Below are 16,492 nucleotides of genomic sequence, written 5' to 3' on the forward strand. Positions count from 1 at the left end.
TTTATGCAGAGCATGTATACCAGGGAATCTTGAGGGCCATCTTAGAATTCTATCTGCTGTAGTATGTTCCCAGAAGCACATCCTGGAACAAGGATTGATATGAAAGTTATTTATGAAGATTTCCAAGAAAAAAACAGCAAAGGAATGGGGAAATGGGCAGAAATGTTAAGGGAGCCGAACAAGGATGCCATTACTCAGCAAAGTCTCATAAGGGATAACCTTAACTCAATTCCACCAAGGAGCTGTGCAGTTTAGGTTATACCTAAGAGCTGTCCAGATCCAGAGTGAGGGAGCTGGAGAATTATGCCCCCATCCCAACTGGCCCCCGTCCCACATTGAATTCAGTAAAGAAAAGAATTAGAGAATTTGAATACAGAAAAATAGAAAGCATCAAACAGAAACTTAAAGAAGAAAAAAATGTGAAAAAATGGAACAAAGAACAGATCTGTCAGAGATCAAATGGTCTAGCATGTATGTAATGGGATCCCCAAAAGGAAAGGAAATTGAAAATGGTGAAGACAACATATTTCAAGAGATAATGAAACAACACCATGGATATATCCCCAAATCACTATAATGATCAGAATAACTCAGACACACACACACACACGCACACTCACACTCACACACACCACACATAAAAGATCACCTCTATCATTCCATTTCTATAACCTCCAAGAACAAATGAAATTGATTTATGATGATCAAAGATAGGAAATGATTGCATCACAAAAGGCAGGGAAGAGAAAAAAGGGGCAAAATGAATTTTCTTTGATGACAAAAAAATTTCCCCCATTGGTTTGGGGGGTCTACCGATGATGTAAATTCCCAGACTTTTCGGGCATCTGCAGGCAAACTAGACACTCACAGCCTATAAGCAGCTTTCTGATAAAACAGTGCAGGTGCTGGCTGCCAAGTGTGAGAAATTCTGGGCATCAACATGAACCAAATGACAAAGGGATCTGAGGAAATAGTAGGGGAACATTAACATCATCTGTTACATGAACTTTTGATAAAAACAATTTTTAAGTATCAAAATTACATTATTTTGTTGTAAAAGAAATTACATTAATGTAATAAATTGTTTAATGAAATTGTGTAGACTTCTGGCTTTGCCAAAATGATAAGCTAAGTTAATATGGATACTCCCACACACACATACATACCCTATAACAATATAGAAATGCTGAATAAATCTGGAAAGAATGAAGCTAAAAATGATTCTTTAAATCTCAGTATGAAGCTTTGAACACCCTCTCAATATGAACATGCACAAAATCTACCAGAATCAGAACTGCAAAGTCTTTGAGAACTGAACTACTGACCATCAGGAAAGTTGCACATATTGTGAAAACCAGAATAGCACTGCAAAGTCTTTAAAAACTTAACTGACCTTCTAAGTCCACAGAAACCAAGTCAGGACTTGAAATATAAATCTCTTGATGTTAATTGCTTGCTTTAAAAAAAGAGAAGAAGCAGCAGCAAACCCCATTCTCCAGATATTAACTGAGCCCTGAATCTCAGAACACAGTATTCAAAATGGCCAAGATACAGTCCAAAATTATTCAATATGCAAAGAACTAGGAAAATCTAAACAACTGAAAGAAAAGGCAATCAACACAGACCAACACTAAGAGGACCCAAATATTAGAATTATCAAACCAAAAAAAAACCTATGATAGTTATTATAACAAGACCACAGGAAGTAAGGGCAAACAACTACCCAGAAACAAATGGAATTTAGGCATTTTCAGTAAGGAAATAGAAGCTACACAATAAGTACTAAATGAAAATTCCAAAACTGAAAAATACAATAACATATTTTTTTTTTTAATTCACCAGACAGATTTAAGTAGTAGAATGGAGATAAGAGACCCAGTGAACTTGAAGACAGATAGTAGAAATTATCCAATCTGAATAACAGGGAGGAAAAATTAAATAATAAACAAAGCTTCATATTGGAACAATATCAAAAGGTCTACCACTCATCTTCCTGGACTCCCAGAAAGAGGAGAAAAAGAAAATGGTACAGAAAAATATTTAAATAATGGCTGAAGATGCCCCAAATTTGGTGAAAGGCATACATTTACAGATCCAAGAACCTCAGTAAACCAAACAGGATAAATTTAAAGAAAACCACTCCCAGACATATAACTAAAATGCTTAAAGCTTTACCCAATTTTGCTTTCCTCACCCTTCACAGGTGTGTCTCCTGAAAACACTCCACTAAAAATCTCCACATATAAATATCAGTCTCAGAGCTTGCTTCCTGCTTCCTGGGGAACCTCACCTGTGATATAGCAAAATAAGTTTACCTCTAGACAGGGAGAGGAGAGAGTGGAATTTAAGACATGAATAGGAAAAAGTTCATAAGATTAATCTGGGTATATCTTATATTACTCTTTGTATGTTTGAAATGCTTTATAAGTTCTAAAAACATATGTATGTCTCCAGCAGAAATTGTGACTCATATCATGGTAACTAAAGTCAAATATTTCTGCCAGGTCACATAGTAACTTCTAGAAAGTCCACAGTATGTAATGTAGTTAATAATCTGACCCAAGGGTTGGGGGAAACCTTTAAATATTGAGATGTCAAGTGAAATTGTCCACATGTAATTAACTATTTTTTTCTGAAAGTCACTTGTAAAAAATATTTTTAAAGTCTAAAAGGAAAAATAATTCTGCAATAAAAACAAATATTCTATTTTTACAAGACAAACATGATAGACTTTTCTAACAGAATTTCCTTTCATTAGGTTTTTAATAGCAATTTGAAAGAAAGATAGCATCAAAAAGAGGTTTAGGCTGCCACTGCCATTGATGCTTCGGGTCCTCACAGTGCACACCCCTTGTTCTACACCAGTAGGCCAGCCTGTCCAGCCTTCACCATGCTGGTCAAAAAAGGCACCAAGTGTATCAGATACCTGCTTTTTGGGTTTAACTTCATCTTCTGGCTTGCCAGGATTGTATTCCTTGTCATTGGACTTAGCTCTGAATCGATTCTGAGGCCAAGAGCATCTTGGAGCAAGAAAATAATCATTCCAGCTTCTACACTGGAGTATATATTCTGATTGCAGCCGGTGCCCTCAGGATGCTGGTGGGGGTTCTGGGCTGCTGGGCTGCTGGGCTGCTGTGCCGGAGCCCCCTTGCATGCCGGGATAAGTCTTTGGCTTCCTCTTGGTGATATTTGCCATTGAAATAGCTGCAGCCAGCTGGGATATTCCCACATAGATAGGTGATTAAGTCCAGGAGTTTTACAAGGATACTTACACCAAGCTGAAAACCAAGGACAAGCCCCAGTGGAATGGTAGAAGCCATCCACTCTACATTGGCTGTAGTTTGGCTGGAGGAGCAGAAAAATTTACCTCTGACATCTCCTCCCAAAAGGATTTACTCTCAAGCATCCTAATGAAGCCCCACTCTGAGGCCATCAAAGAGGTCTTTGACAACAAATCCCACATCATCAGTGCATGGGCTTTGGGACTGCTGTGGTGATAATATCTGGAAGTCTTCAGTATGACCCTGTGCTGTGCTATCCACAGGGGCCGAGAGAGAATCTAGAGTCAGCATGTGCCCCTGAAAAGCAAAGTTTACCCTTGGAGATGGTCAGTTATTTTCGGGGGTGTTTTTTTTCAGGGGACAGTGGGGGGCACTAACTTTAGTATTAATTCTGCATTCCTAAACAAAAAAAGGAATCCTATGTTTGTCTTTCTGATGCTTTGTTCAATATTGGTATTCATAGTAGCTTTGGTTTTGTTGTTTTTGCTTATGTTAAGAAGAAATCCTGAAATGAAAGGCACCATATTTGCTATACTGTAGACAAAAGATATGGTACATAGAGAATTTTTTTGCTTTAAATAGATTTTAAATGTGTATCACATTTAATCATGTTGTAACTTATGTTGAAGACAATCTCATACATAATAAAAGACTATATGACAATGAAAAAACTTATATTGTACTCTTCATATATTATTTCATTTTATCAATAAAATGTCTTTAGTTATGAATTCTCATGTTGCATGGACACAACATGAAAATGAGCCGTAATTTCACCCTTTCACTACTTTACATATTAGTCCTCAGGACCGTTTAAATTACAGGATGGCAAATCAAAACAGTAGCAGGGAAAACTATCTTGTAACTTTACAGAATTGAAGAAGCAGTTGGCCCTATGAATCATCACGTGATAAATTCACCCTCTGCCTCCTCACCCTACTTACAGATTTCAAAACTAGCTAAGGACATTGGAAAGAGCCTGCTTGCTGAGAAATCTTTCTTTCTAATGTGTGCACATGCACACACACACACACACACACACACAAACTGTGGCTTCAAGTTTACAAGCCTGCAGCAGAGTGGGTGTGGAGAAGGAAAATGATCGCTAAAAAGCCATATAGATAAAAGTTCCAAACAAAACAAAACTGCCCACAAGAACTGAACTTCCAGGAGTGCAGGTATATGGAATGAAGGATAGAGTAAGCAAAATTCTATGTTTGCAGAATAAATTAAACCTCAAAAAGAAGAGACCAAAAAAAATTCTCCTTAGAGTTAAACTTTTTGTTTAGTTCCTTTTAATGCATTCCCACAGAGAAAAGAATATGAAACCAAGGAGCCCAATCTTATCTCAGAGGCAGAGCATTAACGGGCATAAGAAAGAGAACTCAAGAGTTATTCAGTGGACAAAAGGTTGAAGAGCTTTGGTGGTATTTTTTTTTTTTCCCAGAGGATGACTTACACTACAGGAGCCTGAAGGAAAGAGTAAGAAGTCTTGGATAAAGGCTAAGACTGGTCAGAAAGGTTTGGGCTAAAAAAAGGAATGGCCTTGTGGTAGTCAGTCAGAAGCAGTTTCAAGGATTGCCATCTGCTTATTGGGACTGGAGTTCTTTTAGTGCTTGTTTCTAATCCTATGTCTGAAAAACCAGATAATGTCACCAGATGAGATTCAGATTATCCCAGGATATCAGGCATTGTGGGTCTGCCGGCACTGAGTAAGTGACCACAATGTAAGAGCATACTCTGTCCAGATCTGCAGGTCTTTATTAAGAAAACAAATTCCAAGTCTCTTACTTTCAAGGACTTTCTTACCCTATACAGGAGAATAGACATCTGTGTGGAGTAACAGATGATTTTTAAAAACCGTAAGTTGATGTCTCCCAGTAACTACTGCTGGGTAACATGTAAGAGTTAAGTACTTGAGGGAAGTAGAAGAAAGCAAGGATGGAGTAAGGGAGATTCAGATGATGACCAGAATCAGGGAAAGAACAATGGGAAACTATTTCCCAGAGGAGGGAAGTTTCACACATTTCTTATAAGTAATACATGGTTCCGTGGAGAAGAATAAGAGGAAAATATAACAAACAAAAATATTGTCACCTTCTAGAGTTCCATGGCAAATATGAGATGAGTATGCTCGAGGTTTGCCCAAAGCATTTACTAAGATGTATTCAAAACAAAACAAAACAAAACAAAACAAAACAAAATGCAATCAAAATGGGAGGCAATTAGAGATTTAGAACAGATGGTTGGTTTTCATTTGGCTAATGAATAAGAAAACTGAAAAAGGGCATGATTACAACTTCAGGTGAGATTGCAGAGAATGGGTTAAAACTGTCAAGAACTATGATGAGTCTGAGATTTTAACTTACTCGCAAGCCTACAAGTGAGCCTGCAGAAGTCATGAGGCTCCTGCATCAGACACATAGTTACTCCTTTTTCACGGCACAACCAGCCACCTGAGCACCAATTATGTTTTGGTTACCCCTACTCCCCAAGTGCCACGGGGGTGACACAGAAGGACTGGTGGATCCCGCACATACAGTGGGTTTGCATCACAGCTGCGGAATACTGAACTTAGGAAACTCAACTCTTCTATAATGAGCAGTAAGCAAGTCTATCTGATCTTTCCTCCAGTGGAAGGTATCATTTAATTATACTGGAAATAAGCAAATCTGCATACTTGAAGACATCATCCAGAACAAAAAGGCAGTTAGTCCTTCTGCTCACAAGATATTAAAAAATGCAAGAGACCTATGGAGAGTGGTCATTGCACAAGTAGAGGATGGGAAGACCCTCAAAATGAGTGCACGCAAAGTCAAGATGTCAGAGATGAAGGAATATAACTGAGCATGAAATATAGTAAGTGAAGAGGAAAGAATACAGCTTATTTGCAGAAGAATCAGCAAAAATGTATTATGATCTGACGGTGTGAATCTTTGGAACAGGTGTTGAAAGGAAAGAAGAAAGAAAGAATCAAACAAAACCAGTCAGTATTAGTTAACTATCGCTACATAGTAAATTACCCCAAAACATAATGGCTCACGATAATAAACACCTTTTATCTCACATACTTTCACAGGTCAGGAATCTGGGGGCAGTTTTGCTGGGTGGTTCTGGTTCAGAGTCAGTTATGAGGTTGCAGTCTAAAGGATGTCTAGGGCTACAGTCACCTGAAGGCTTCACTGGGGCTGGCAGATTTGTTCCCACACTGATTCATTCACACACCGGGCAAGTTAGGGCTGGCTGCGGTCAGGAAGCCTCAGGGCCTCCCGCCATGTAGATCTCTCCATATGGAGAACGTCTTCATAACATGCAAACTGGCTTCCCCAAGACTGATTGGTCCAAGAGAAAGTAAGGAAGAAGTCACAATGCTTTTTATGACTTAGTCTCTGAAGACACTAATATTCTGATATTCTATTCATTAGAAGCACATCATTAAGTCCAACTCACACTAACGAGGAAGAGAATTGAGCTCCACATCTTAAAGGGTAGAGCATCAAAGACTTTATGGATACATTTTAAAACCACCACACACTCCAAGTGTATGTACTTGACACAATGAAGGAGCATATTATTAGTAAGCAATAAATGATGTCACCGCTAGTAAGTAAGGCTGTAGTTGAAGCAAGAGACAGTTCCCAGAGTAGGGTGTGGGTAGGTGGGCTGCTTTTGGTGTGTTTAAAGTTAATATTCCCAAGGAGCAAAATTTCTAATTTGTTTCTTGGTTAAAATGTGTTTTTTCTCAGGGCACCTGGTTGGCTCAGTCGGTTAAGTATCCAACTTCAGCTCAGTCATGATCTCACGGCTTGTGAGGTCAAGCCCCACATCAGGCTCTGTGCTCACAGCTTGGAGTCTGGAGTCTGCTTCGGATTCTGTCTCCCTCTCTCTCTGCCCCTCCCCCGACTTGCACTCTGTCTCTCTCTCTCAAGATTAAATATTTTAAAAAGATTTTAATGTATATTTTCTTTTATCTCTTTTCCCCATTGCCAGTACCTAGTTCTTTGTACATAGATGATCACAGATATTTTTTGTTTTATTTTGATTCAGCTATAATGCAAGTTGATGTTCCCACAGCAATTTTTAAAAAGCAAGCACTGCTGTCCAGGCAGAGGGGAAAAATTGATCCAGATGCTGAGGAGAAAATTGTGTTGATCTCTAACAGAGATTTATTATACTGAGGTTACAATCTGTTCCTTTCAGAGGCACAGGGTTCTTGTGGTCGGGTTGAAGAGCCAAAACCCTCTAATCTATGGCAGAACTCAATTTCCTCCATGGATTTATCACTTCCTAACGTTTTGGCTTATTGCTTAATAGTGCCATGATGACTGGATCTGTATTATGCAGACAACTCTGTCAGCGAATGAGTGAGATTATAATCAAGAATACCACGTGAGAGCCTATGACAATACCCCAGTTATGAAATAATAAAGACCTGAATGCAGGCAGTCATATTGAGACTAAAATAGAGGGGTAGGTTTTGAGAGAGTCCTGAGAGAGGATACTTGGAGCCTGGTGACCACTTAGAGGCAGGAGATGAGGGAAAGGGAAAGTAGAGGAAAACTCAGATATGTCTGGTTAGTCCTGGATGGCCCAGAGTTTTGGCAATTTTAGCAGTGAAAGTGTTGTGTCAACCCCAGGCAAACAGGTATATTTGAATGCCCTGTGATTGCAATACCATTAACTTAAATACACAATATAGGAGAAGGAACAATTTTGCAGTGGAAAATAAATTCTGTATGGACACAGTGAATTTAAGACAACTGCAGAGGACACAAGCAAAAACAAACCGGAAATGCATTTTTAGAGCCCAATGAGAGGTTGGGGCTTGACATGGAGAATGGTCAGGCATCCCATGAGAACTGATATCAGTTCTCAGAGGACGAGAATCGCCTAGGAAGGCTTTGTAGAATAAAAGGAAAAGGGGGTTGAAAAGAGGACTCAGGTTTAGGGGGCAAAAGTGAGGGATGTGCATGCTTGTGGAGGAAGAGAATTCGTCAAAGAAACTGAGAGGAAAGTGGGAAAAATAAGAGATGGTGATTGTCACAGAAACCAAGGAAAGAGGGAATTTTTTTAGAAGATCCAAAAGAAGAGCAAAATGTCAAATGGTGCAGAGATTAATCCACTGGTTCCTGGAAACTGGGTCTATTTCCTGTGGTGATGGGAGTGGCAGAAGATATTAGAGACCAGTGCTAAGACTGTAAGGAGGGCTCAGGGGACCATATCCTACAGATACATGCCCATCGGAGCCCCTGAGAACTGAGAGAGCAAAACCATGCACCATCACTTCCCACTCACTCTCTGCTCCCAGGACCTGAGAAACTATTCAACATTTACCAACAGCTTTATTTGAAAAACAACTCATATTTCCTGAAAACCTAGTATATACCAGGCATTTGATATGCCTTATCTCATTTAATCCTATAGCAACCCAATAAGGAACTTATTATGAGTATACACCATTTTGCTCCTCTTCAAGTTCTCGCCATTAAAAAAAAAAATCTGTAATGGCAAAAACTAAATAGTTTTATAAAATGTGCCCTATTCCAAGAACATACCCCTAGTCTTTGAGATTGTTCAGTATCTCTGAATCCTGAGTCTCTATTGCCTGCTTTGTTTCCCAAGAATCAAATGAAATTTTTTTTCTTAAAAAGATTGTTAAGGGGCACCTGAGTGGCTCAGTCAGTTGAGCATCCGACTCTTGATTTTGACTCATGAGATCAAACCCCGTGTCAGGCTCTGTGATTCTCTCTTTCCCTTGCTCTGACGCTACCCTGATAGCGCTCTCTCTCTCTCTCTCTCTCTCAAAATAAACTTTTAAAAAATAAAAATAATTGTTAAGATACCTATGAATTCTTTTATAATTTTCTGAAGCAAAATAACCCCACCCACTTTATGCTAGCTACCAGGTTAAGAAAGGCTACACTTCAATTTTTTCTAGAAGAATACTTAAACTCCGTATGGGCATTCAAATACCCATAGCTCTGCAATATCATACTCACAAACTCTGCAATTAAATAGTTTGTTAATTATTTTTGTCGGTAACTTCCGTTTACCTATTAAATTATAAACTTCTGGATGTCTGAAACCAAACATCAGATTCTTCTCATCCTCTGCAATACCTTATACTTTATTGGGCACCACAGGCACTTATTAATATTTGATGGTTGAATAGTAATACTCAGATACAAAATAGTGACCAGAACACGCTTGCACCCTCTCTTTGATAGTCTTCATGATGCTTCTGGGTTGGGACTAACATTAATCATGTTAGTCTGAGCTCTTCTCACCAAATCATTTCATTAGTCACAGAATTAATTTATACATCAGAGCGCTTGGATGGCTCAGTCTGTTGAGCATCCCAACTTCAGCTCAGGTCATGACTTTGCGGTTCGTGAGTTCGAGCCCCACACCCAGCTCTGTGCTGACAGCTCATGCTTCAGGTTCTGTGTCTCCCTGTCTCTCTGCCCCTCCCCTGCTCATGCTCTGTCTCTCTCTCAAAAATAAATAAACGTTGAAAAAATTCTTTTAAAGAATTAAGTTATACAGTGGTAGAAAATAGAAGCACACAGAAACAAAAATGTACCATATGTGGTAGTGTTCATAAAAGATAAAATGAATAAGTAGCCATAATATGAACTGGTATCTTGAAAACCTTACTGTGAAAGATTAATATAAATTTTATTTTTACAGTTATGCAAGCTTCTGTATACATCTTTCCTATGATACCAGTAGTAGAAATAATACGATATTCCCAACTCAACAAAAGCTAAAAACTCTCAGAGCTACAACATATACAAGCAACTAATGAAACAGACTCCATTTTTCCCTCTCTGTATTACTGAAATTGAAAAAACTCCAGAGTTATCAATTCTTCTGTAAGACATGCAGGTCTAGGCTTGTATAACTACAATTTCTGCTAACTGGCCACAGGCTAGTATTTTCACACCTTTTTTGTACTAAATGGTTAGAGCTGATCACTCCACCAGAAGCTGTCACTGAGACATCTTCATTTAAAAATCTTTAATACATGCGGCAATAGGATTAAATTTTTAGAATATTTTTCTGGGTTTCTTTTTGCATTTTAGTAAACTCTTGCAAATGCCATCCATTTTTGCCTTTTGTATAATTATACACACATAAATACCTGTTAAAGTTACTGAAAAAATTTTTATTCAATTTGTCACACAGAATCGGTACGTTTCTTGTCTGGACAATTCTTTGGATAATCACCTGATTTTTTTGTTAAGTGCTTCAGCTTCCTCACCTAACTTGGCAAAAAATCAGTTTGCTAAAAATAAAAGAAAGAAAGAAAGAGGAAACAACTAAGGGCAAGGGGGGAGGAGGGCCGGGGAGGGAGAGAGTAAAACACCAAGCTTTGCTAATAAATAGTTCTCAGAAATATCAGCTCCCAATTTACTACTTGTACACAATGGGCCAGTTGGAACTTGCATGGTGATCCAATTTGCCACAGCTCTTGTTTTTAGTCTTTGTGGAGAAGCTGTGTGAGCACAGTGGGGGCCGCTCCCCCGCATCCCCTGAGTCAATCAGTGGGCTTTTGTTTCCTGCTGGTCAAAAATATCAGGTGGCTTTGAGAGTCTAATTATCAATGAAAAATTAAATTCAATACAGAAATGTAGCCACAAGCACCCCTCTCCTCACCCTTCCTGCGCCCTCCCCACCCCAGGCATGTGATGGAGTATCACGTTATTCCTTAGGATTCCAAAAAGATAGCAAGGAAAAGAGGCTCTGGCCTGAGGAAGCAAGCAGAAGAATAAGTGATTTATTGTAGCATTCTCCTTTTTTGGTGGAGGACGGCTCTAATTACCATGGACATCCTAGAAATTTGCAAGTGGGAGGGAGTTTTAGAATTGCTAGGACACATGTATCTTGATACTGCTTCATAAAATGTTCTGGCCATAGTTTCCAGCAGAAATTGAATAAACAGAAATGAAAGAATATACACTTTATTTCTGATAACCCTAATTTACTTGATAATCCAAGAACACTCTTTTCTGATGCAGGGAAGGACTTCACTGTTTATTAAAGTATACTCTTACCTCTTCTGAATTTATTCCAGGCAGTTTGGGAAACACAAAGTTGAAAAAATCTAACTCTTAATTCAGGCTTTTAAAGGTGAACAGAGACACAGGTTCCTCACTGCATATTCTAAGTCAGCAGAGAATGCGAGCCCACCAAATCCAGGTGTGGTACAGCGTTAGTTTTCTGCACATGTATTTTCTTTCAATCCTTTTGTCTTTAAAAAATGTACTTTATTGCTAAGTGATCAATTATGGTTATATAAGTGATCAGTTAAGATTATTGGTAAAATCCTACTGAATCAAAATATACACTCTGGCCAATCTTTCCTTTAAGATACTCCCCTGCCAAAATGAAATATTAAAGTTAAAGCCATTTGAAGCAAGCCTTTTCAAGGTGCTCAAATATATCAAATATAATGTCATCGTACATTACTTTTAAATCCCACAATACGTGTTATGGTTGATTCACAAATACCATTGAAATGTGAAGCGTTGTTCCATATGAGGAACTTTTAAGAGATGGTATCAATCTTGGGTTAAATATCTCTGGAGATTATTTAATCAGATGATACACCTTTCTCTATAAGTTCAAAGTCATAAAAACCTTTGAATATATCATTAGGGAAGTTTGGACGAGAAACTGTCACAGCGCTCCAAAATTCCTAATATACCAGTTGTATAATTGTCTGAATCTGTTTTAAGGATCACAAAGTCTCAATAACCAAATTATAGATAGCTAAATTTGTCCAAGGGCATTGTGGGAACTTGATCGCAAATATAATCATTGAAGAAACAAGAGAGGAATACTGTTAAATCCATTACTATAACATGTGAATGTATAAATTTTCATTTCTCACATTTTAAATGATACTTTCCATCTTTGCAAATACATATATTCAAAACAGAAAAGATAAATTCTTTTTGGTCTTTTAAGACTAACACTACTTTGAACAGGTAGACATTTACTATATACTGAGGAATGTGTTACTGCTCTTCATTCAAAACTTATTATAAATGATCCTGTATAACTAAAGAATAGTCTATCTGTGACCATGGCATTATTAATAAAGCAGAACAGTTGTTTGGTGTTCTTTAGCTTTGGTACATTTATCTAAGTCTTGCTATTTTATCTTAATATCTAAGACACAACATGCACGCACATATCACATGCAGCAGTATCATATCAGTAACAGGAACTTGAAAAAGGGTCATTCTTTACAAATGGACACAAAGTAAAAATCTAACCATTAAAAATGATTAACACTCAAAATATAAGGTATGCCGATTATTTTTTCAACATGCCTCAAACCTATAACAACCGAAGACAAATCAAAAATAGTTGGGGTACTTGGGTGCCTCAGTCAGCTAAGCATCTGACTTAGGCTCGGATCATGATCTCACAGTTTGTGAGTTGGAACCCCGTATAGGCTCTCTGCTGGGAGCACAGAACCCGCTTCGGATCCTCTATCCCCCCTCTATACCCCTCCCTGACTTACACTCTTCTCTTTCTTCTTCTCTAAAATAAACATTTTTTTTAATCTTAAGAAAAGATTGTGTTCTGTCTTGATACATCTTTGTTGAACGTGGCTTAACCAAATGGGCACAAATAGCTTTTTCTCATCTCATTCATTCTCTCAGACTCTGCTGAATAAAACCAACTTTATCATTAAAATTATTTGGCTACATAAAATAATATCCTTTTCCTTTTAATGGATTCTTCATTGCCTTCCTGGAGTTTTTTCTTTAAGTAAAAATACTATTTTACCTAAAATTAAAAATGTGTATAATAGGGGCACCTGGGTGGCTCAGTCCCAGTTAAGCGTCCAACTTTGGCTCAGGTCATGATCTCACAGTTCGTAGGCTCGAGCCCGCGTCAGGCTCTGTGCTGACAGCTAGCTCAGAGCCTGGAGCCTGTTTCAGATTCTGTACCTTCCTCTCTCTCTGATCCTTCCCTGCTCACGCTCTCTCTCTCTCTCTCTCAGAAATAAATAAAACATTAAAAATTTTTTAAATAGGGGCGCCTGGGTGGCTTAGTCGTTTAAGCGTCTGACTTTCGCTTAGGTCATGATCTCGCGGTTCGTGGGTTGGAGCCACGCGTCGGGCTCTGTGCTGACTGCCAGCTCAGAGCCTGGAGCCTGTCTCAGAGTCTATGACTCCCTCTCTCTCTGACCCTCCCCTGCTCATGCTGTCTCTCTCTCTCTCCTAGAAATAAATACGTTTTTAAAAAAATTTTTAATAAAAAAGTGTGTATAATATTTCATATCTATTAGTATACACGGTATGCCTTACATTAAGACAAAACTTAACCAAAATAAATGATCTCTTTAAGTGAGATATAAGGTAGGGATATGCACTTTATGCAAATTCATCTCAGGTTTTCTGGTCTTCCTGACACCCAGAATCCTCTAAAAAAAGAAACCACACATGCTATTTAAAGTTGCATCATGCATATTAAATGATAAATTATTAAAGGACTTAATGGACAATGCATTAGAAAGAAAACAGGCAAATTACAGAATAATTTAATGTTGCAAAGAAACAGAACAACTTGCAGGACATTAAACACTCTATTTTGACGTGGAATGCCTGAAGCTAAAGCAATTAAAGCCGCAAAATACTGCTGGCTGACATGATGTGTCTGTAAATTTGTCATTCATTGGCAAAGGTTTGTACCAATCACTGGGAATGTTCACAGTAAAACAATCCATGTACCATAAAATGCTTTCAGTGAAGTCCTCTAAAAATGTAGTCTTGTCTCATTTCAGGTATCTGATTTCCTTTATCCACTATACATTTTTGGTGTAATGAAAGAATATTCTATGGAAATGACCTTACAATTGAGGATTAGTTCTTGACATACTACTTACATCTATGTTTATTTCATAAAGGAGAGAGGTCGTTTTTGACACACCCCACAGCAGGAAAAGAAAATACAAGCTGGAACTTGACATTATATTGAATTTGGTTGTATTTTTCCCTCTATCCCCAAAAGAAGGCCTATATCAAACTCTAGAAACCGCGTCTAACAGAACCGTACTGAATTCTAGCCAGTGACCTGATTTATCCCAGCTTAGAAATAGTGGTATTCTCCCACAGGAGGTAGGAGACAAAACACACAGTAATCCCCAAAATGTACTGTTGCTATGGAAGAGAAGGGGATGCCTGCTGAGACTGAAAGTCACAGAGTATCTGGGCAGTTGAGAAAATGTAGGCCCATCCTCGACTGCCAAAGCCTGAAGACACTCTTTGCCAAGACTCCCTGGTCATTTGGCATTGCAGAGAAACACTGGACAGAACCCTAGCAGGAGATATAAGGAGACCAGACATAGTTTCATGTTCATCTATCAGCGTTCTCCAATTAACCTTTCAAATTAGATGAACCAGTAATAAGCTGGGAGCTGAAATAGTATTTTAAGAAATACCAAAAATGACTTCATGATAGTCAGAATACATAGTCAAAATAGTTGGTAAATGCCAACTCCTACATTTCTTAGACATTTCACCAATAAATTTTATTTAATTTTCCCAAAGCCTATGAATGGGAGACATCTCTCTCTTTTTCTCTCCATATATGTGTGTGTGTGTGTGTGTGTGTGTGTGTGTGTATAATTTTATGTATTCATACTATATAGTTATATTATGTACATACACATACATAAATGTATTATATATATATATTTTAGAAAAGATCTAGCTCATAAGATTTCACAGCTCCAATTTCCCTTTCTAAAATCTTATATTTGAATCTTTCTTTGCTGCTGTACAAAAGAAATAGGGGATTAATATGTTTTGGAGAAAAGTCTTCACAAACCACAGGCCCCATTTGGTAAATAAAAAGCTGTACAGGAGACTCCGACCTGCCAAACAGTTAATATTTTACGATTAACATTGTGTTGATAATCGTAACCAGTCACCTTTCAATATTATGTCTAAATTAATTAGAAATTTAAATTTATATATGCAGATACAAAAAAAAAAAATCCCAATTCTAGAGTTTAATAGTCCTGGGGTGCCTGGTGGCTCAGTCAGTTAAGCGTCGGACTTTAGCTCACATCATGATCTCGCGGTCTATGGGTTCGAGGCCCTCATCGGCTCTGTGCTGTCAGCCGATGTTGGCTCCAGCCGATCCTGGAGCCTGTTTCAGATTCTGTGTGTCTCTCTCTCTCTCTCTGCCCCTCCCCAGCTCGTGCTCTGTCTCCCTCTATCTCAAAAATAAATAAAAACGTTAAAAAAAAATCCTGACAGCCTCATACATAATTTATAAGATAAGAATGTTAGTAATAAATTCTATCCAGTAAAACCTTTATTGAGCATCTCTGACAGGCATTAAGGGAATTTTTTTAATGTGTATTATACGTCCTCAAAAGGCTTCCAGTCTAAGAAAAACAGACAAGTAATCAAACATCTTATACAAAAGAACAGCAGAAGTACTAAATGGAGGTTAAACTGGGTTTTTAAAAGGAGAAAGAGTAGAAACGGGAGGAGAAAGGGAACAAATTAAAGACAGCAGAGAAAAGGCACTGACCTACAGAAGGAAAGTGTAGAAAGACTCCAGAAACTAGCTCGAGCCACACTCCGTGTATTTATGCAGGAATCTCTCTTGCCCTTCCCCTTGCTGTCCACAACCAACACTTTCACAGTGGTTGAGGAGTATGTAAGTCACACAGAGGTATCCACGATGTGCACACAAATAAACATGAGGATCTACTTCTTTCCTAGAGTTGTAACTTAGAAAAGGGACAGATAGTCTTGAAGCTTACATGCCAGTAAGACAATGTCTAAGTTGAAAAGGTGATAACACATTTTGATGTTTCACAAACAATAAATATGAATCGCAGCAATGCTAGACAGTGTGAGTCGATTTCAGCACCCTAAGAACTAAAATAATTCTAAAACCATCTCCAGCTTTGAACAGTAATAACCATAGGTATTTCTTTAATTCGGAAGCTTAAAAAATATTCTAATGTTGTTTTTCCTAAACTTTAATACAGTAGGAGGGAAGTGAAATGTGGTCTTCTTTGTTGTAAACATGTTGTATCTATGATGTGCAATGTTAATCCCATTTGTACCATAAAAAGTATGATCCACTTGAGCCTTGGTCTCTTGTGAATTATGAATCATTGTAGTGCTCTGGGGATAGTTGTCGTGTCTCTAAAGTTCCTATTTGTTTCT

The 16,492-nt window shown here is 38.1% G+C and overlaps 1 pseudogene; it reads left to right on the top strand.

Annotated features, from left to right (window-relative positions):
- Positions 1-2,890: 2,890 nt before the first annotated feature.
- Positions 2,891-3,563, top strand: LOC120234535 (annotated as a pseudogene).
- Positions 3,564-16,492: the final 12,929 nt, after the last annotated feature.

This window comes from Hyaena hyaena, unplaced genomic scaffold (assembly GCF_003009895.1).
Source record: "Hyaena hyaena isolate Hyena2069 unplaced genomic scaffold, ASM300989v1 scaffold_111, whole genome shotgun sequence".
NCBI lineage: Eukaryota > Metazoa > Chordata > Mammalia > Carnivora > Hyaenidae > Hyaena > Hyaena hyaena.